At 34.2% G+C, this 22,144-nt stretch overlaps 1 pseudogene; it reads right to left on the reverse strand.

The window, feature by feature from the left end:
- Positions 1–296: 296 nt before the first annotated feature.
- On the reverse strand, positions 297–21,563 carry LOC112669329 (cytoskeleton-associated protein 2-like; annotated as a pseudogene).
- Positions 21,564–22,144: the final 581 nt, after the last annotated feature.

The raw sequence follows: 22,144 nt of genomic DNA on the forward strand, positions 1-22,144 counted from the left end.
GTGAAAATTTTTACCATACTTGTAGGGTAAATTAATATTCAATAGTTTAAAAATTATGTATGCTATAAAACTGTGGCCAGCTATAGCCTTAAGCAAATAAAACAAAGACAGTCCTGTGAGGATATTAAATTTGAGAGTAAGCCCAGTGAATTACTAAATCCTGAGAGCCCATAATCTCCCTGTCCATTACATAGTTTTTTCCATGTCGCCTAGACAAGGGTTTTTTTCTTTTTTCATGGAAGCTCTGAAATGCTTTTTTTTTTTTAAAGGCATTGAGAAATTATGGCTCAAAGATTTTAAAGTCTAATGTTTATAGGCAAAGCTTCATTTTTATGGAATACATAATACTCTCTTTCTCCTACTTTTAATCTTAATAAGGGAAGCCACTTCTAAGTCATGTCTTCCCAACACTTCTAGATAGTGGGACACAGCTCATTCAGTCCTTGCAAATGCCATATAGGAGTGATGAGCTTCATGTCTTGCACTTTTGGCATTACACTTATTCTAGGGTTGAGGTGATTTGTAATTTGATACCAGGATGATTATCCTGCTCTGCCTTGATTATTTGAAGTATTGGTGTAAACTCTTTTCTTTTAGAGAAAGACAAGAAGTTTCAGATCCTGCCTTATTGGCCCACTCTTCTATTGATGTTATATTCATTTCTGCAACTATAGAGGCCGAAGTAACTCCTTCTGTTATTCTGTTGGGGTCTTGCCATTATGAAGAACGCCTTCTTCCAACTCTTGTATCAGTGTTTTCCTTCTTCCTACAGCCCACCCAGGAACATCAAAGGTGCCTTTACTGGCCAACAACTTTGCGTCGCAGATCTAGAATTTAGCAAATGTTTCAGCCTCAGGAACACCGGACAATATGGTAAATATACCATTAAAAAGTACACCCCCTTCAACGAGCTCCAATTCTGTTAGAGTGTTGTGAGTTTTATAGGACAGGTCAAGTTGTGCTTTCTTTTCTTCATCTTTTCCATTCTCTTCCAGGATGAAATATTAATTTTCTCTATTATTTTTCTTTTTTCTTTAAGTTCCGTAAGAGGTCCTTTATAGATTGTTTCCCCCTTAGATTTCTGCCGTTCTTCTAGTTGTTTCCTTCTATCCTCTGCTGTGATCATCTTCTTAATATTTGGATTAGTTTTTTGTCCTATATGGGACTCTTTTTGCATTTACAGTTTGGTCACCAGCTTGAGGTTTGGGAGCTGTCTTGTTGAGAAAATAATTCTAACTTTTTGCTGATAGCTGCCACTGGATTTATTCCCACTAATGCCATTTGCTATTATGTTAGGGGTGCTTGGAATGACTGAACTAAAATTTCCAACTATCAAATTAGGACTTTAGCTTATGGCTTTTGGTATTTTGTAGTGCACAAGATGTCTGAGACCTAAAACAGATTTAGTGGATTTTTGATCCTGCTTCTTGTTTGAATGTCTGTTGCTATAGCCTCCCTGAAACACACTGGGGCATGTCCAGGGTTTGGATTGCTTTATATTTTGTTCAGTAGCAGTGTGTGACTGTAACTTAATTTCATTTGGTCTTTTGTATTTATCTCCATTAACCTTTATGTCCTTGATGACTGGTTTCTTTGATTTTAGAGTCCTACTAAGGGGTTGAACATAATGAGAAAGAACTGTCTTTGAGAATTTTTCTCCTGTTCTTGCAAGATTTGTTCCTCTCAAAAGTTGCTGTGGCTTTTGTGGTGGAATCCTAATTTGTGGTTCCCTAACAAATTCTTTATTAACTCTGTCTTTCAGAATAGCACTATTCCCTGAAATTTTGCCCAAGGCTTATTTAGGAGCCAAACTGCTCTTGGTTTGATTATAAGAGATAATCTTTGGTTTACCTATTGTCTGTAATTCAGGATTTGGCTTCCTTTCAGTCTGGGAAAGTTTTAGGCAAGTCTCTTTGTGTTTATCTCTTTTAGAAAGTATTCAATGATTCATTTTCAACATGGTTATTGTCCACAGAGTCTGCACATTTAACATTTCCTTGATCTGCCACCTGCTTCTTTGCAGTTTTTGGGGCTATATATTAAGTGACCCCACAGTTTTTCTAGACACTTCTTCAGTAGTGGAGGATCCAGTTTCATGCTGTTGTTGCCTATTGCTGGAAGGCTGACGATTTAAGTTAGAAGAAATTCATCCTTAAGTCTGTCTTTTGCCTGGAAGTTTTGGTGTCTCCAACTTTGGTTTCTGGATCCTGTGATATTGGTAGGTCTGGGCTGGGGTTTAATGCTGATGGATCTTATAGCTTTGATAGGCAAATTAATATGATTGGTAACATCCTTTTTGGGCATAATAATAGATTCAAAAGGTAGAAGATTCAGACAATTACTTTTAGCTTTTACATAAGGGCTTGGCATTTTGGCACTTGGTATTTGATCTTGGAGCTTTCTTTGCCATTTTTTTTTTTTAGCAGCAGTGGCACAATGACTCTTATGTGACCGGTTTTCTTCCCTTTTTTTTTTTTTTTTAATTGTTTAGTGTATCTTCCACAGGACCATCAGAGGGATCTTTCTGAAAAATATTTGGTCCTTAGTATAAGAACCAAGTTCAATGATAGAATAGAATCTAAAGTTGTTAATTTTGTTGGATAGAAAAAGTTTAAAAGAGATACCTGAACTGAACCTGGATAAAAACCTGTTTCTGGTGCCCAATAGCCTGCCATGACCACCATATTTAAAATTGCAATTGCCCTACTCATCAGCTTTATGTTATACATTTTTTCATAGTATTTACAATCTTATAAAAAAAACTATACAGTTTATTTATTTGACTTATTTTTAATTTTATTTATTTTTTCTTCTTGGCCAAATTTATTTTTTTACATTTTTAAATTTAAATTTAATTTGCCAACATATAGTATAGTTTTTAAATTACTGTACCACCCAATAGAATGTAAGCCTCATGATGGCAAAGGTTTTGGTGTTTTGTTTTTTTTTTTCCATTGATAGGTACCAAACATTTGGTTTAGGGTCTGTATAATAAATATTTATTAACTGAATAGATCTTGAGCAAGTTATTTTGCCTCTTTAACCTCTATTTCTTTGTATTTAAAACAGAGGTCATAAGAATTCCTAAGTGAGAAAGCTATTATGATTAATAAATGAGATGGTGGTGCATACAAAGCCATTACCATAGTGTCTGACACATCATACTTAATTAATTAATAATGCTAACTCCCATTATTAACAGACTTACTATTTTCTGGGGTTTTAAGGTTCAGAACCTAAATTCATAGAACCCAGGAAGAATATTTGTAGGTGGAATTCATTTTATATATATATAAAATATTCCTATATCTAGGAATATTTAGTTTGGAATAGCACTGCTGATAAATATATATACATATATATATATATATATATTTAACATATAGCTATAAATATACTATATATATTTGTATACATAAATATATATAACTGTATATATAGTTATACATTTTTAACTTCAGAAAAATATAAGTTACATTTTATAACATAAAAGTAATATTTGATATATTAAAACATTAACAAAAGTATTTTCGAGAAAGCTCAAAAATTCTGAAAGTAATGTAAAGGATGAAATTTAGCAATTTTTAAATTATCAGAACTATTAGTTTAGTTTAACACCAATTTAACAAAGGTTATCTTACAGTAAATAAGTACCATTAAAAGTTAGGCCATTCTTAACTTCTAAAAAGTATATCAAAGTGGTACACATAGTTTTTTAAAAATAAAGGCAAATGTTATTGATGGAGTTAGAAATTAGCAATTTCTTGCATTAACCTTCTGCATGGCCAACTATACTCACTGGGGCTTTAATTGTACCTGTTTATGGCTGTTTTGGTGCTTGCTTTTACAAATACAACATGTATACTTATATTGCTATTGTTTAATTCATCAGATGAAGATTATTTTGTTGTCTTTGGGCTGTAATGTATCAGCTATTATTTCTCCACCTCCAACTTTCTCACCAGTTCTTGGTAATTTTACCACCTTCAAATTTTTCAATTGATTATCCTTGTTAGTTGTTTTTAACTGCTGAAAACTCTAATTTGTTTAATGCATGTAAATATTATCTTTTGAATTTCCCTTTTGTGAGATGAGCATGTTATTGCCTCTATGCTTGACTTTCACTGTAAATGATAAAATATGCATATTTTATTGTGTCAAGCAGAATTAAAGTCTTGTGTTTTCTCTGTAGCTTGACTCATAAAGTTGGAAATCGATGAATATTAGTTAATTAATATTATTATATAACTGTTTTTCAATTTAGACCCTAAGGTGTAGGCTTTTTAGTGTTTTTTGTTTGTTTTTCTTCAGGATTTTTTTTTAAGATTTACTTATTAAAACAATTTTTTAATAAAAAATAATTTAATATAAAAAATGATTTTATTTATTTATTTGAGAGAGAGAGAGAGAACCTGTTCTTCAGGTTTTTTAATGTCATAGAGCAGTGCCTTTCCAAACTAAATATTCCTAGTGTAAACATCAAATGTATTTTTAATTTTTACATCTTCTAACTCTTAAAATCATTCTTATGTTCTGTTTACATCTTTTTGGGCAATGACTGTATGTTGTAACATTATAATCAACAACCGATACTTTTGGATTGAATTTGGTTTTGCTTGTTAATAAAACCATATGTTTTAATATATTTTATATGACAAGCGAGTCATTTCCTAAAAGTCAATTTATCATATAGTTTTAATTGACAGAATTTCAACTTGTCCCCATAGCCAATTTTTTTTTTTACGTTAACTGGCCAATGCCACGGTTCCCTACTGCTGACGTTGGAGAGCAACTGCTGCAGGGAAGTTGAGAATTAAGACCATAAGAAAATAAAAATCTAGTTCTTGGTTTTTATTATCATTTTCTGAAGTCAATATGTACATCATTTCCTTGAGAAGACATTTTCATGCAAGTAAATGTTCGGTGATATTCTGTTAATGAAAAATGTTCAATATTTCATGTGATATAGAAATCTAGGGGATTCTTGGGTGGCTCAGCAGTTTAGGGCCTGCCTTTGGCCTAGGTCGTGATCCTGGAGTCCCAGGATTGAGTCCCACATCAAGCTCCCTGCTGAAGCCTGCTTTTCCCTCTGTCTCTCTGCCTCTCTCTCTCTCTCTGTGTCTCTCATAATAAATAAATAAAATCTTAAAAAAAAAAAGAAATCTAGATTTTATTCCCTTCTCTCTCTCTCCTGCTTTGAGAACTTGCACTTGTGTTTCTTAACATCTCTACTCCCTAGTGAGAAGTATGAGGCAATTCTGATGCTTGCTTCTTGGGAGTCTATTTGTCTCTTGTTTTATCATCTTCTGTCTGAAAAGGTTTAAATATTCTTTTCACCCTTAATGTGTTACATTCTAAATTAATTTTCCTTTGAGTGACTTTACTATTTATTTATTTATTTATTTATTTATTTATTATTTATTTATTTATGATACCTAGTGCTCAGTGAGTTTCTTGCCCTTTTATAGAATATCCTTTTTGTTGTGGACATTTCTGTGGTGTTTTCATTCTTCAAAAGTGCTCCCTTATACTCTCTTCTTCTTTCCCAATTCTCTGTACTACTGTTAGCAACTTAGAATTTCTGCAGTCGTGAACATATTAAGATTCTCTGAAAATTCTTTTTTTTTTTAAGATTTTATTTATTTATTCATGAGAGACAGAGAGAGACAGAGAGAGGCAGAGGGAGAAGCAGGGAGCCCCATGTGGGCTTTGATCCTGTGTCTCCAGGATCACACCCTGGGCTGAAGCCAGCGCTAAACTGCTGAGCCACCCAGCCTGCCCCTCTCTGAAAATTCTTAATCACACACACACACACACACACACACACACACACACACACCTCCTTATGATAACACTATTTGCCTTTGAAGATAGATTTTCTCTTTGTTTATTCTGGCCTTTCTTTCTGGCCAGACTTTTTAAAATCTAATTTCAGATTTTTAAAGTTACATTTTTTTAAATCTAATTTTTTTAAGAATGTGAGAATAACAATTTTGACTGGAAGCTGTATGTTACTAGACAGAACTTGTTAACCGATAGCTCCTTCTCTAGCGTCAGGTGTTAAATAGTGTTATAATATAGAGGACTCTGATATGAGGTGGGTGTAGGCCCACGAACTGCCCTACTTGTACCCTGAGAATGTATTTACATTCTATGGAAGATTTTGTGTTAGGATGCAGGGCCTTCTTTTCATTCTCTTACTAAATTGTCTGTACCTATGTGTAGGGTGTGGTAATGTACACATAGGTTTATAAGAGAGAACTTAATTAATCCTAAATTTCAATACCATATTTTACCCCTGTTTTCTTTATAGGTTCATAATGAGTATTCTAAATTGGCAATTTCCATTCCCATTTCTCTTCTGTGTATGTCTAGAAGAAAGAGAATTTCATTTGTGTGTGTGTGTGTATGTGTGCGTGAGAGAGACATAAGGGAATGTCTGTATGTTATTAACACCTCCCTTCAATAGTACCAGTAGTCTTCTCTTTCTGAAACTATTAAAATGAATTATGAATATTTTATAACAAAATTAAACACAGTCATTTCTTGTTATATGGTACAGAAAATCTACAGTGTCATAGGAAGATTTTTGAAAATTTACTTTCTAGACAGCTTATATAATTACATTTAATGCAAAGAAGAAATTATCTGTCATTTTTTTCCTCCTATTATGTTGAATTGCCAAGAGTGTTTCTAATTAAACAAAGATCATGGAAACAGCAACACTCCAATCTATTATTTATGCAAACATTTGTAGAGCATAAAATTATAAATTAACATCTAAAGTTTTACAAATATCGTCTAACTGATGTTTACATATCAGCATTAGATTTTGTGAAAATATTGTTCGTACATATAATTAAATACCAGAATTACTACTTGGCATGGGGAGTAAAAGTAGATGAGAGTAAGTTATTTATGGTAACTATTTTTTTTTCAATTTGTCATTAAAAATGGTTCAGGTAAGTGCAATTCAAGTGTTAAGCCATGATAATTAAATTTAATGACTTCTGACAAAAAGTTATTTGAGTCTGACTACTCTGAATTGACATATTTCTTTTTGAAATGTATGTCTCAGGTTGTACTTTACCTTCTAAATTATAGAATCATTAAATTGTTTTGATATTCATTGGAGGTGTATTTAAGATATTTTTCTTATAAGTTGCTTGAGGAGCTACACTGAAAATTGTAATTTCAACACAAATCTATATTTTTGACAGCTGAAATATTGCCTTACTATTTATCAAAAGGAGTATCATGGGAAAATATTGCATAGTAGCTTAAATATAATCTGAGTAATACCTAATCACTGTATATATGGTTCTAAAGAAATTTGAAAAGATAACTAATAAACGTTTCAATAATTGAGCTAATTTGGGTGGAGGATTTTTAATTTCTTATTTTAATTTCTCCATTCTATGTCTTAAATTAATTAAAATATTTAAAGCAATGACCCAAAGTTTTAGAACTCCAAGAAACCTAAATAATTCATAACATTATTAAAAAATAAATCTCCATTTGTTTACTCCTCAAGATAAAAAATAAGACGTCCAATATTACATACATTGGTTTCTTATTTCTCCCCTAGTGATTTTTCCTTCTTTCATTTCAACAATCTAAGTAATGGAAATCACCACCACCTCTTCCCCACTGCTCCACCCTGCCAGCTTAGTGAGGCACCCTAAATATTCACTCACAGTCATCTTGCTTTCTTTCAAGAGGGAGCTGATATGGTCCCAATACCATTTATGAATATAGATGCAAAATTCTCAACAAAAATTTAGCAAATCAAATGTGACTTTTATATATTTCTATAAATATATAATTTTCAAAACTTTTAACTTTGAATAACTTTTAAATATATGTATATAAATAATTTATTTGAATATAAAAATACACCATGATGAGTGACACTTATTTTGAGTATGGAAGGGTGGTTCAGTACTTGAAAATCAACAATGCAGTACACCATATAAACAGATTAAAAAGAGAAAGGCATGATATCAATTGACACAGAAAAGCATTTGACAAAGTTCAATATTCGTTCATGGTTTAAAAACTCTTAGTGCATTAAGAATGGAGGAGAACTTCCTTAATATCATAAAAAAAAAAATCTAGAGCTAACTTCATGCTTAATGATGAAAAAATAAATGATTCCTCTCCAGAATTAGGAACAGAGCAAGGATCTCTGCTTTTAGCACTCTTATTCACATAATCCCAGAACTTCTAGCCACTGCAATAAGAAAAAAAAATAAGAAATACAAGGAAAACAAATTGGAAAAAGAGGAAAAGAGAATAAAACTGCTTGCAGATAATATGATTGTGTATGTAGAAAATCCCAAGGAATCTACAGAAAATAAATTAAAAAAAAAAACTAGAACTGAGTCATTTGATTCAAATCATTACATGAAAGCCAATTGCATTTCTACATACATACAATAAACAGTGGGAAAACAAAATAAAAAATTCAATATCATTCCCAATTCTACCAAAGAAAATAATTGTGTAGAAACCTAAAAAAAAATCTACCCGAGATTGTATGCTAAAAACTATCAAATGGTGATGAAAGACTTAATATTTGAAGAGACTACCATATTCATTCTACACTAATCAAGACTGTGGTATTGTCAGAAGTCAAGCTGCAGACTTGTTGAATACTTTTGTTAGTTTTATACTCAACAAACAACTTATATATCTACCATGTAAAGAATTCTCAAAACTCAACACTGAAAAAACAATACAATTAGAAAATGGGTGAAAGATTTGCATAGGCATTTTAATAAAAAAGACATACAGATGGTAAATTAGCACATGAAAATATATTCAAATTCATTACCAGGAAAATGTAAATTAAAACCACAATAATGTGCTACTATATACCAATCAGAATGGCTAAAATAAAAAAACAGTGATAACACTAAATGCTGGTAAGAATGTGGAGAAATTTGATCACTCATAAATGAGAATTTAGAGTGGGCCAGCTCCTCTGAGAAATAGTTGAACAGTATCTTTTATAACCAAAAATTGACTTAACATATGACCCAGCTATTTCCCTTCTGGGGATTTATTTCAGAGAAATGAAAATATACTTTCAACCAGAGTCTTGTCATAAATGTTCATAGCCGGCTCATTTTTAATAATTTGAAACTTGAAATTCCCCAAATGCTCTTCATTGAATGAATGGTTCAATAACTATGGTATATCCACACCACAGAATTCTATTTGGCAATAAAAAGAAACAAACTATTGACATATACTACAACTTTAATAAGCCTCAAGAAAATTATGTGGGGTGAAAAAGCCAATATCAAAAGGATACATAGTGCATGACTTCATTTATGTGACACTCATTAAATAACCTAATTATAGAGATGGAGAACTGGTTAGTGGTTACCAGAGCTTAGGGAAAGAAATAGGCCTGGGTGTGGCTATAAAAGTGTAGCTTGAAGGAGATTTGTGATGATACAGATCTTGATTGTGGGGGTATACAAAGCTACACTTGTGATAAAATTGTGCAGAGCTAAATGCACACACACACACACACAAACAAACACAAATGAGTCCATGTATAATTGATGAGTTCTGAATGAGATCTATGGATTGTGCCAATATCAATTTCCTAGTTTTGTTGCTGTACTCAATTTAGCAAGATATTAGAAGAAGGAGAAGCTGGATAAAGGGGTGCACAGGATCTCCCTATGTATTTCTTTGTAACTTCTGGTCAAAAATCTGTTTATTTTAAAATAAAAAAGACATTATTTGAGCAACTTGGAATTAATTTTCACATAGGATGTGAGATAGGGATCTGACTTAGTTTCCTACAGCTGCCATAACAAATGATTATGAGCGGGGTGATTTAAAACAACAGAAATTAGTTCTCTCACAGTTAATGGAGGTTAGAAGTCTGAAATCAAGGCAGTTGCAGACTTGATTCCTTCTAGAGGCTATGAGGGAGAATCTGTTCCTTGCTCCTTTCCCAGCTTCTGGTGCTTTGGGGCAATCCTTGTGTTCCTTCACAGCTGCTTCACTCCAGTCTTTGTGTCCTTTGTCACATGACATTCTCCCAATGTCTGTGTGTTCAAATAATCCTTCTCTTACGAGGACGCCAGTCATTGGAATAGAGCCTTCCCTATACCTATATGACCTCGTCTTAACGTGAATACACTTGCAAAGACTATTTCCAACTAAGGTTGCAGTCACCTACTCAAGGTGGGTTGCATCCTAAGAATTGATAATGCAGCAGAAATGACATCACACTAGTTTCTCAACTTTTAAAACCTCTTATCACCTGACCAATATATTCAGGTTCTCACTTCTATGAAATAGCTATTTTGGATATATTTTTAACATTCGATAGCATATCAATTTTAGCTACCATTATAAGTTACATGTTTGCTCATAGGCATGTCCCACCCGACTTCTAGCTTTTCTAATTTGATAGATTTTTTTGATAGATCTTTTAACATGCAGATTATGAAACAGTCTCTGAAATTTGCAACTGAACTTTATTTTCTCCATAATGCTTTTGTAATTGTAATTAGTACTGTGATTTTGTATTTTGTTGTTCTCAAAAATGCCTCATCCAACTTCTCTCCATGATTATGAGGTCTGTGTTTATGTTGATATCTGCCTCCATGTTTTTATATATATTTTTCCCTCCAAAGGGAAATATGAATATACAAAAAAATACGCTGTTATATAATTAAGGATGTGAATGTATCTTTAAAAAAGGTAAATGAGGGATCCCTGGGTGGCGCAGCGGTTTGGCGCCTGCCTTTGGCCCAGAGTACGATCCTGGAGACCCGGGATCGAATCCCACGTCAGGTTCCCGGTGCATGGAGCCTGCTTCTCCCTCTGCCTGTGTCTCTGCCTCTCTCTCTCTCTCTCTCTCTCTCTCTCTGTGACTATCATAAATAAATAAAAATTAAAAAAAAAAAAGGTAAATGAAATAAATGACATGTGGGCATTGTGATCCAATTGTGCCTCAAATGTAAACTCTTAATAGATGCTTATCTTCATAAAAAGCAACAATAAATACAATCTGAATTATAATTGCACAGCATTACTCATTTTATTAAGATAAAAATGAAAAACAATATAAGAAGGGAGATGGGGAAACACTTTATTTCTTATACTGTGATTTCCAAGTTGCAGTTGTTTGCAAAGAAACAGTAATAAAAAAAAAAGATTTTGTATAATAAAATGGAACTAGTCAACAGAAATGAGAGAGATTCTGATGCTTCTATGTCTATTTCCTTTCTCTCTTTCCTGTGGTCTTCACAGTCATTTCCCTGGGCTGAGAAAGTACTGCATTTTCCCTTTGGTTTTCTCATTCTTTTTTCTTGGGATCTTGAATTATCTCACTTTCTGGTAAGTTTACCCAACAGAGCCTACAGAAATACTTTGTAAGATATTATTTTTAGAATGTTGATTATATACAATTTAATAAATTTGCAATTTTAGTTTACCATTTTTGATTCTTATGACTTTGATATTTCCCTTAATGCCATTTTAATTTCATTATGTTTGTTATATTCTGGCTGTCTTTATTGCTTGTTTTATATCCTATGTTAATTACTTTGTTTCTCTTCTAAACTAATTTTCTCCTTCACTACTCAAGGGAATTTTCTCTCTTATACAGTACAAGAAAAATCAACAACTTCTCCAAAATATAAACTCTAGCTTCAAGGAAGAATAATTCAATTCACTGCAAAAATATATGTTTGGTAATCATTATATCTTTACAAAGCAACATGCAAAGCACTCATTCAGTTTCAAAAAACAGATAAGGGACAGTTAATGACATTCTTTCTGGAGCTTACATTCAGCTAAATGCATAAGTACACATTTAGTTGTTTTACAAAGTAAAATGAAGGGAATGGGTAAGTTTTAGAGGCATAATTTTCAGAATATGGACAGCAGGGGCCCCTGGGTGGTGCAGTCAATTAAGCGACCAAATCAGGTTTGGGCTTGGGTTGTGATCTCAGGGTCATGAGATAGAGCCCCATGTCAGGCTCCACACTAAGCACAGTTCCACTTAAGACTCTCCCTCTCCCTCTCTCTCCTGTGCTGCTCTTGCTCTCTCTCTCTCTCTAAAATAAATAAGTAAAATCTAAAAGAAGAAAAATAAGAAGGAAAAGAAGAAGAAAGGCAAACACAGAAAGGATAAAAAAATGTTAGGTACATATAAAGACTTTTTGAATAATATAACATTTCAATAGGCCTAAAACAAAAGAAGTTCCTAATAGATAACACAATTGAGTCTTTCCAAAGGTTGCCCTTCTCTTTAATCAATTTTATTTCTTGAGAAAGTTATTTTACCTCCTTAAATTTTAGCTGAAAGTGAGTCCTAAAGACCACCTCCCTTATAAAGCTGTTATGAAATTTAAGTGAGAGCCATGTAAAACACCTTGAAAACTTTATATACTGTGTGTTCCCAAATTTTTCTTTTTTTTTTCTTTTTTCATTTTTTTTTTGGCAGAAAGTGCTGTGGTCATCATAGGGTTAATGCTAGTATGAACAAAGGGAAGCATCCCATAAATTTTAGAAAAATTAACCGAGCAATATATTAAATATAGTATATTCTGATCAAGTACAGTTCATCCCAGCATGCAAGGATGGATATCTATTAAATAATCTACCTATATAATTTTCCTTATTTAAAATTAAAGGTTGGGGGGTAACTGGGTAACAGGAATTAAGAAGGCCACACAATATGATGAGCACTGGGTATTATAGTATATGTTGCCAAATTGAATTTAAATTAAAAAATAATAAAAAAGAAAAAAATTAAATAAAATTAGAGAAAAATGTATAATTAGGTATGTTGCTGAAAAGTCCTTTACTGACAATCAATACCCATTTATCATGAAAGCATATGGCAAACTAAAGATAGTAGGACACTTTGCAAAGCTAATAAAGAACAACATAGTATTTAATGGTGAAACCTTGAAGCATATTCTTTAAAAGTAAAGAATGGGAACAAATATCTCTTCCTACCACACTCAACATTATATCTGAGGCCTTAGTCAATTCAGGAAGACAAAGATAAGAACTATTACAGGGACTGAAGAAGACATAATGATAATATACTAATATATTAGTAGAGTAGATAAGATTTTAAGTTGGTTCCTTGGCTACAAAAATCATTTTGCCATTAATTATACCCCTATTCACTATATAAAAAAAGAATAAGAAAACATACTTTTAAAATAAATTTACAATATGATGTATATAGAAATGCACTTGAAAACAAGTGCATTTAAGTGCATTTTTTAAATTCTGGAGCCAGTAATATTTATTAAAGGTATTCTTTTTATAATATTTATCAGTGCACATGATTCTAACAGCAAATATATTCTCATCATTCATTTGAATACTATATAACAATTTATTTAAAAGCATAAATATATGCTTGAGGATTGCATATATTGCTTAAATCCTCTGCTTGAGGATTTTCTCTCTCTTCTGTCCCACTTCCTTCTGCACACTTTCTATCTCTCTCTAAGAAATAAATGAAACTTTAAAAAAGAAAAGAAAAAAGAAAAAGAAAAGAAAAAAGAAGAAAAGAAAAGAAAAGAAAAGAAAAGAAAAGAAAAGAAAAGAAAAGAAAGAAAAGAAAAAAAGAGTCAACTAGTCATGTGAAAGGTAGTTTTCCATTTTAGAGTGAATCTTTACTTTGCATGATATATAAAATCTCTGGGTATTAAATAGTTCTATGTAAGATAACAAAAAAGATTAATAGAGAATATGAATATTCTTCCTACTTCATGTAGGGTATGGAGTATTTATTAATATATCTGAAAACAGAAAACATGTAGAAAAATATGATAATCATGGTCTGAAGATAGCATTAAAAAGACTGAAAGCTAAGTTCTAGGCTAGAAGAATATTTTTGAAATGCATACAACTTGCAGAGAATTAGTATCACAACTTCAAAATACTCTCCTATCAATAAAAAATAAGATGGAAAAATGTTAAATTGCAGAAATGGCAAAATGTACAAACTCACTTTCTTGAGCGGGCTATAGAACCTATAAATATGTGAAAAGATTTTCAACTTCATCAGAAGTTATGGATAAGAAAAATTCGACCACAATTAACTACCTGTCATGCCCCTAAACTAGACAGGAATTTAAATGTTTAAGAAAAACAGTCTTGGGAAGGACATAGAGAAATAGAAAATCCTATCTATTATTGCTGGTGAAGTGGAAGTTTTTACAGCCATCTTGGGGAACAATTTGGAAATTCTTATTGAGTTAAATACGTGCATACCCTGTGACCCCCACACTCTATGGCTCAAAGTATATAGCATAAAGAAACTCTCCACAAGTGTACAAGAAAAAAAAAACAACAACATAGGAATAGCGTTTGTGTCAGAAGTTTTTGCTAGAGCAAAACAACATTAGCAATAATAAAATCCCAAACTAGTGGATTTGGTAAAGTCATCGAGTGGAAATCTACCTAGTAGTGAAAATGGTGAACTTGATTCGCAGTTATTAAATTGGATAAACCTAAAGCATATGAAGTTGAGTAAGAGAATTTTCAGGAAGGCTTAAGTGTAGGGTATTATTTATATGGAAAATTATTTAGAGACATGTACATAAGTAGCAAATGTATAATATAGATGAAAATAATTAAAAAATTAATTAAGGATTATGGTTAGCTCTGACAGGAGTGGGTAGTGAGGGGGATGAATGTGAACTGTGATTTCAACTGTGCTTATAGAAGTTTTTTTCTTAGTCTGAGCAGTGGTTACCCATTGTTTATATTATTTTATAATAATATATTTTTTATCATAACGTGTATAACATGTATATAACATATATCATATATAATATGATTACTTATATAATTCTCTTTCTCATGCCTGAAATATCTCAAAATAAATAATACGTAACACTTACTGAAGGTAGAGTATTGCCAAGATTAAACCACAGATCATGGTAATTCGACATGGTGTAGCAGACAACACATTTAAAATGCACACTAAAGTGGTAACTGGCCAATCCTATACACTTAAATGGTGTGTTTGAGCCATAGTTTAAATATTTTTCATTCTACCTCCTATGCTGTATCTTTATCAAATACAAATATTTATATGCCCTTTTAGTAGTTTACCTATTATATATATATAAATATCGAATATTTAAATAAAAATGGAAATTTATTTATTTATTTATTTATTTATTTATTTATTTATTTATTATGTCTTTATTTTACCAGGCAAAGCTCAGGGAATCTTGGAGATTCCAGGGGTAATTGGGTCTAACTTTGCTCTCCAGGCAGTCACACAGTAGTTGTAATGAAACATTTTTGCCTTTAAAATGATCAGTTAAATCTTCTTTAAATATCCAGCATTTGAACAACCTGGGCGCCTGGGTGGCTCAGTTGGTTCAGCGTCTGCCTTTGGCTCAGTCATGATCCCAGAGTCCTGGGATTGAGCCCCGCATCAGGCCCCTCCTTCATGAGGGCAGAGGGCCGCCTTGGGAAGGAGACTTCTCCCTCTGCCTCCTGTCTACCATCCCCCCTCCCCCCACAACGCTTGCGAACTTTCTCTGTCAAATAAATAAAGTCTTTAAAAAAAAAAAAATAGCTACCATGTGCCATGTCACTTTATCTCCCGGTTAGGCTCCTGTCTTGTAACCGTTGCTAATCATTTCAGACTGGAGAAAAGAAACTTTTCCCAATGAGAATTGGGAATTCTGAGAAAAGAATGCTTTCCCAATCAGTTCGGTTCTTCAACCCTGCAATACTCGAGGGTTGACTCTCTCAACTTTGTCTCCCTTAATAATATAAAGGAGTCCCTTAAGAGTGTTATAATTTCCCTTACCTTAGAAAGTGACTAGCTGTACTCTGACTTCTCTGTTTTATAGAAGTTTGCTAAACACAGAACAAATATTCAATATGCACCAATACTCTGAATCTTTTTTTTTTTTCAGATTTTATTTATTCATGAGAGACAGAGAGAGAGAGGCAGAGACATAGGCAGGAGGAGAAGCAGGCTCCTTGAGGGATTATGACCCAAGCCAACCACTGAGCCACCCAGGCATCCATGAATCTTTTCTTACATGCATCTTAGTGCTGCATCCTGATGATTCAGTCTGCTATTCAAAATAAGGAAGGCGCCTCCTCTCAGGACAAAATCCGTAGGCATTCAGAATGGTCCAGCTTTGGACATACCATCATAGGCTGTCCTGCAATACAGAGTGTAACAAAAACTAGGCTGTCTCAAACCCGTGGTAATAGAATTGCTTACATTTATACCAAAAATGTATAAAGTTGGGAAAGCACCAAAATCCTCATGTGCATGTGCCCTGGATGACTTTGAGGAGTTCATGCTGTCAGACCTACAGTTCTTAAAGGGTTGTCTAAAAAAAAAAAAAAAAAAAAAAATGTCAGTAGGGTCTATGATGGTTCCATGTGTGCTAAATATATTCATGACAGAACCAAGCATGCTTTCCTTATTGAGAAGCAGAAAATCATTGTGAAAGAGTTGAAGGCATAAGCACAGAATCAGCTTAATGAAACAAAGAAGGTTTTTTTTTTTTGAGTAATAAAAGAACCACAAGGCAAAACAAAACAAACAAACAAACAAACAAACAAAAACGAAGGTGAAACTTTGATCAAATAGTCTGTCAATGAATTCCAAGGGTCACCAGATTTCCACATGAAATTTCCGACTGATAATTGTTGATCCTTATTATTTACCTCACAGCCTTTCCATTAAGCAAATTCCACATTTATGAAGCATCATAGTTTTAGATACCAAATTTTGCATCACTTAAGAAACAAGAAACACCAATAATATTGGCTTAAATTATTTTTTCCTCCCACAGAAACTATTTGAAAAATTGACAGTTCAGAGATAGTTCTGGAAAAAAGCAGATCACAGCTGGCATGGGACCTCTGTAGTCCTTCAGGAACCCAGACATCTATCTTTCTCCTCTGCCATAATTACTGTGAGGTTCTAACTTTAGAGTCACAAGAAGGTACCTCTAATTCCATCTATAATGCCCACATGCCAAGCAACAGAAAGGACAGTCAACAGGCTAACTGTCCTTCTAATAAATTATCAAAAGTCTTAGTTGGCAACCTTAATCTACATCTATATGGCTACTTTCAACCGAAAGTGAAGCATAGATCTGTAAGACTTTAGCCAGGCTGCCTAGAATAAAGTTGCCTTTTTGCCATCCTGATATTTATTAGTTTTAATTCTTAATCAGAGCTGCTTCCCTTTTTACTAATTGGTTCCCATGTTTTCTGTGCTTGCAGAGTATCTTAGGTGTCATCATGGTGGCTGATTGAATTAATCATTCTGCTAACCTTGAGGCTTTCACTCACCTTGATCTCCATCCCTCATACACCTGGTCACAGGGCATCCATACATGTTTGCTTCGACGTGGATGGAACTGGAGGGTATTATGCTGAGTGAAATAAGTCAATCAGAGAAGGACAAACATTATATGTTCTCATTCATTTGGGGAATATAAATAATAATGAAAGGGAATAGAAAAGAAGGAAGAAGAAATGGGTAGGAAATATCAGAAAGGGAGACAGAACATGAAGACTCAACTCTGGGAAACAAACTAGGGGTGGTGGAAGGGGAGGAGGGCGGGGGGTGGGGGTGGCTGGGTGGCGGGCACTGAGGCGGGCACTTGACGGGATGAGCACTGGGTGTTATTCTGTATGTTGGCAAATTGAACACCAATAAAAATTAAATTTATTATAAAAAAGAAAGAAGTGTTCTATGCTCTCCGAACTATCATAGTTCTGGGGTTTGCCTTCAAGTGACTTAGCACCATGTGAGAAAGAACCAAGGTTCTTTCTGAAGCTTGAATGCTTTCCTTGAATGCTTTCCCAATCAGTTCCTGGTAAATTAACCTATCACCATCTGCAGGACCAAATGGTGGGCCCTCTGGCTCACAGTGGGGATAAGCAGGAATGTTTGTATCCTTTCAAAGTGATAGGAAAGCTGAACAGAAAAACTCTAGCTTCCATTTATCTAAAAACACATTGCTCTATTTTTGAAAGTGTAGCAGTTAAGCCATTATTTTTGACTTAATAACAGTCTCCTGCCAAAGACCAAAATGCATAGCAGTATACTAAACATCCGTTAGTTATGAATTCTCTCTTGCATCCTATAGGAGATTTTTTTTTTCACTGAATACTCACCTTCTATTGATTCAGCCTTAAGAACAACAGTAAAATAATTTGTTGTACTTTTCCCTCTCTCCTCCACTTTTCCTACCTTTGTTCTGGAAACAACAACATCAAAAAAAAAAATCTACTTTTCTTTCCTATTAAATGGGTATTGTTGACAATCTATTTTAATGCTTTTTCGCTATATTTTCAATTGCTTTCTCTTCTTCAGTGTAATAAATCACATGGCTTAAACTTAGTCAAAGAAGGATAGCAAATACATTTCTTTTATGGAGAAAAAAATGTTATCTATTTAATATTTTGAAGTATCTCATATTAGTGGCCTAGGAGAAAAAAATGCTATTTATTTAATATTTTTAAGTATCTATTAGTGGCCCTAGGCCTTTGGAGACTAACTTACCGACATAGGCATTCATTCATCCTCAAACTCATCATTCTCTCTAATCTCATAAGAAGAAATAAGTCCAGTATGCTCAGATCCTCATTGTATCATAGATTTTGCTGACTCAGGAGTCCATAGAATACCAGTGTATTTTTTTCAGTCTGGTTCTGTTGCCTGCAGAAAGTAGGAGTCAGCTTTGATTTCAATGTCTACCGCTTCTTCAAGGGACTATAAATGAGTGAACTTTTGGACAATGGATTAAAGGAAGAAATAGAAAGGCAATTCCTTTCTGAGTGGCGACTACTTCTTTCACACAGCATCTGAAAAGATAGATCTCTTGCTATTACAAATAATAGGAACCTTTCGGTCTATTTCCTGTTCACTAATGACAATTTCTTCTTATTCTAAGAGGAAATTCTTTCATCATCTCATGGCTTTCAGTTCAGTAATTCCTTATATTGACTAACATTGAATGATGATTTGTCTAAATTTCCTCTCTGGTGATTTCTCATTTTGGTCTCAGTCATCAAAGCATTATGGCAGTGTGTAAGGCATATCAAATTAACACACATCACTCTTGTATTAGCTTAAAATAGTTAACACTTACAAAACAATTGTAACAAGAAGACATTGTAAGATGGGCTTTATCTGTATTTATTCCATGTAATACTTTCAACAGTCCTAATACCCTTATCTTCCAGAGTGCAAGATTGAAGAAGAGAGAGGTTAAGTAACTTTTTTAAAGTCTCATGGTTAGAAGGTGGTACCTATCTAGAATTCAATCCAAGCAGCCTGGCCCAGAATCTGTGCTTTAAACAGTAACCATACTGCCCTTCTCATGTTGATTACTGATCTCATATATTATTTTACCTCATCAAATAAAGGTATAAGAAGGATGCATTTGCCAAATAAGTTCCATTTAAGAATGGGAAAAATTATTTTGGATAATTTACTTCAAACAACAGACTTCTGTATTTCCATGCACTACTGGATTTTTTCCTTAAAAATACATGACAGGGATAGATTCAGGAAACTTAAAGGCAGAAACGTATTTATCAGTCTTGAAAACATCACAATGATTGTTGACCTGAGAGAAGATTCTAGGAAGTGATATAGCTAAAATCTGCATAAGCTATAAATATTAGGGGAGTATGTGCCAACAACTTGATGAGAGGGGGGACAACAGAAAGAAATGGTTATATCAGCAATTAGAGAGACAAGAATATTTTACAAACAATTTTAAGGAGAAATGATATACTTCTTACAGCATAAGAGGAATTAGTACCACTAAGGAAGAAATTAGATGTAGGACAGAGTATGTATGAGTGGTAGAGACAAGTCTGCAAAGAGAGAGTCTTGGTATTCCAAGCTACAGTAAAATATCAGTGTCTACTGAATAGCAATTCTCTCAAGATAATTAAAAGTAGGAAGATTATGGAGTTTTCTTAATGGCATGATGGAAGGCGATTCAAGCCACAAACAATTTCGGAGTGTATCATGGAAGAGTGAAAGTAATCAAGGCACCGAAAGCAGGGAGCTTTGGGGTATTTATTTTTTGGAAAGGTATGAGAAATCCAATAGTCCTCCCCTCTGCATACAGGGATATGTTCTAAGGCTCTCAGTGGTTACCTGAAATCACAGAGAGTATGGAACCCTATATATACGGGTTTTTTTCCCCCTATGCATATATACCTGATAAAGCTTAGTTATAAATTAGGCACAGCAAGAAATTAGCAACAATAACTAATGAGATAGAACAATGATAATAATATACTGTCATAAAAGTTATGTGAATGTAGCGTCTTTCTCTCAAAATATCTCATTGTACTGGACTTACCTTCTTCTGGTGATGATGTGAAATAATAGAACACCTACAGGAGAAGATGAAGTGAGGTGAATGTCGGAGGCATTGTGATAGGGTGTTAGGCTGCTATGGACCCTCTGATGACACTTCAGAAGGAGGATCATCTGCTTCCAGACTGGCTGATTGCAGCTAACTGAAACTGGAACGGGAAACCACAGATAAGGGGTACAGGGGTTGTGGTAAGTCAAATGAGAAACCATTTGGCAGCATGGTGGAGGAAAGACTGAAAGTTACCAACGTTCTGAAATCACAAAGCACCTGGTTTTCTCTTCGGCAAACTGGAGGGGTAAATATAGCAAATGGCTGAGCTACAAAGATGAATTTCACCTAATGTGACATGTTTATTATAATCATTTCAGTTAGTAGAATTGATTGCAATTTTAGTGTCCAGAAAGCAATTAGAGACAAATAAATGTCAAATTGAAGGTAATGTAACTAATGCGAAAGGATATGATTTTTCAGTGCTATGCAAGACTATATTTGACCCTTGAACAACATGGCTTTGAACTGCATGGGGCCACTTAGATGTGGATTTATTCTCTAATGTTAAAAATATGTATTTTTCTAAAAGATCACACAAAACCTGGGAAAAGAAAGAAGGCTGTCAAATAGCCTACATCGAAATCTGGGCTGAGGAAGGACATAGAGCCCCGAAAAGAAACCAGTAGCTGGAGCCAACCCCAAGGATCACAGAGCCAGCAGCCATGTCCATAACCACCACTGAGGTGCAGCAGTGACAGGAAAATGACTGGCCCCCATCATGTCTCCTCTTCAGAAAGGGAAAATCAGGAGCCCACTCTGTAGACAAGTTCTTATGGTCTCCTGCTCCTTCATGGCCTTCTCCCAATGGCTATCATTGAATTCCTCAGTGACCACACTCCACACCCACGAGGGCAATGTGAGCGATTCCAAGTCTCTATGGTTTGAGCCAGGAGTATAAAAACTCTGAATGCCACAATGTCTGTTGTGCTCTGCGTTGAATGTGTATGTGATTATTCTCTTGAATCCCTTCTGGAGTTGCAGGGGAGAAGCTACTGATGTGTCTATTGCGTTTCCACCTACAAATGCTATAGTTGAAGTCAGAATGTGCAAGTCAGCTGAGGTACAAATTTCAAAGCCAACTACTCTACAGTCTCCGCCTTCTGTGTGTTTCATCACATCCTGGTGTTGCAGGATGTCCAACAGCAGCTTGATGGTGATCTCAAAAACATGCCTCGACCACTTCTGGAAGTCCTTCAGTGCTCCTGCTGCTCACTCAGGTCCAGCCTACATGTGGGGGCCACCAGAGTTTGGGAGAAATAATCAGTGGTGGCAGAGGCAAGAGCTGGGCCTCTTCCAGTGCCTGCCACTTTGCTATGGCTTCCTGACCCCATTGGTGAGGTACTGTGGGGGGCTACTGCCAGGGGCTAAGGATGGGGTTCCAGTGGGCCTTGGAGGTCCCAGTCACTTACTGGCGACCTGTCTTACTGGCTTAATTTGGCTTCCTTGTCTGTACTTTTGTGTTATGGTACTTTTTCACCATCATGAATCTTCATCTGAAAACTACAATTAGACTTTTGTTGAATTCCTAAGGAACTAAATGGCTTTGATGAAGTTGTGAAATGCCTTTAAAGACTTTTAAGAAAGATGTGTGTTCTCAGAATGATTTGGCTTGGGCTTTGTATATATATTTTTTAATTCTATATTTAAAAAAATTCCCCAATTTCACAGAAAACATTCCTCAGGGATTTAACCAA

The sequence above is a fragment of the Canis lupus genome, chromosome 19, assembly GCF_003254725.2.
Source record: "Canis lupus dingo isolate Sandy chromosome 19, ASM325472v2, whole genome shotgun sequence".
Lineage (NCBI taxonomy): Eukaryota > Metazoa > Chordata > Mammalia > Carnivora > Canidae > Canis > Canis lupus.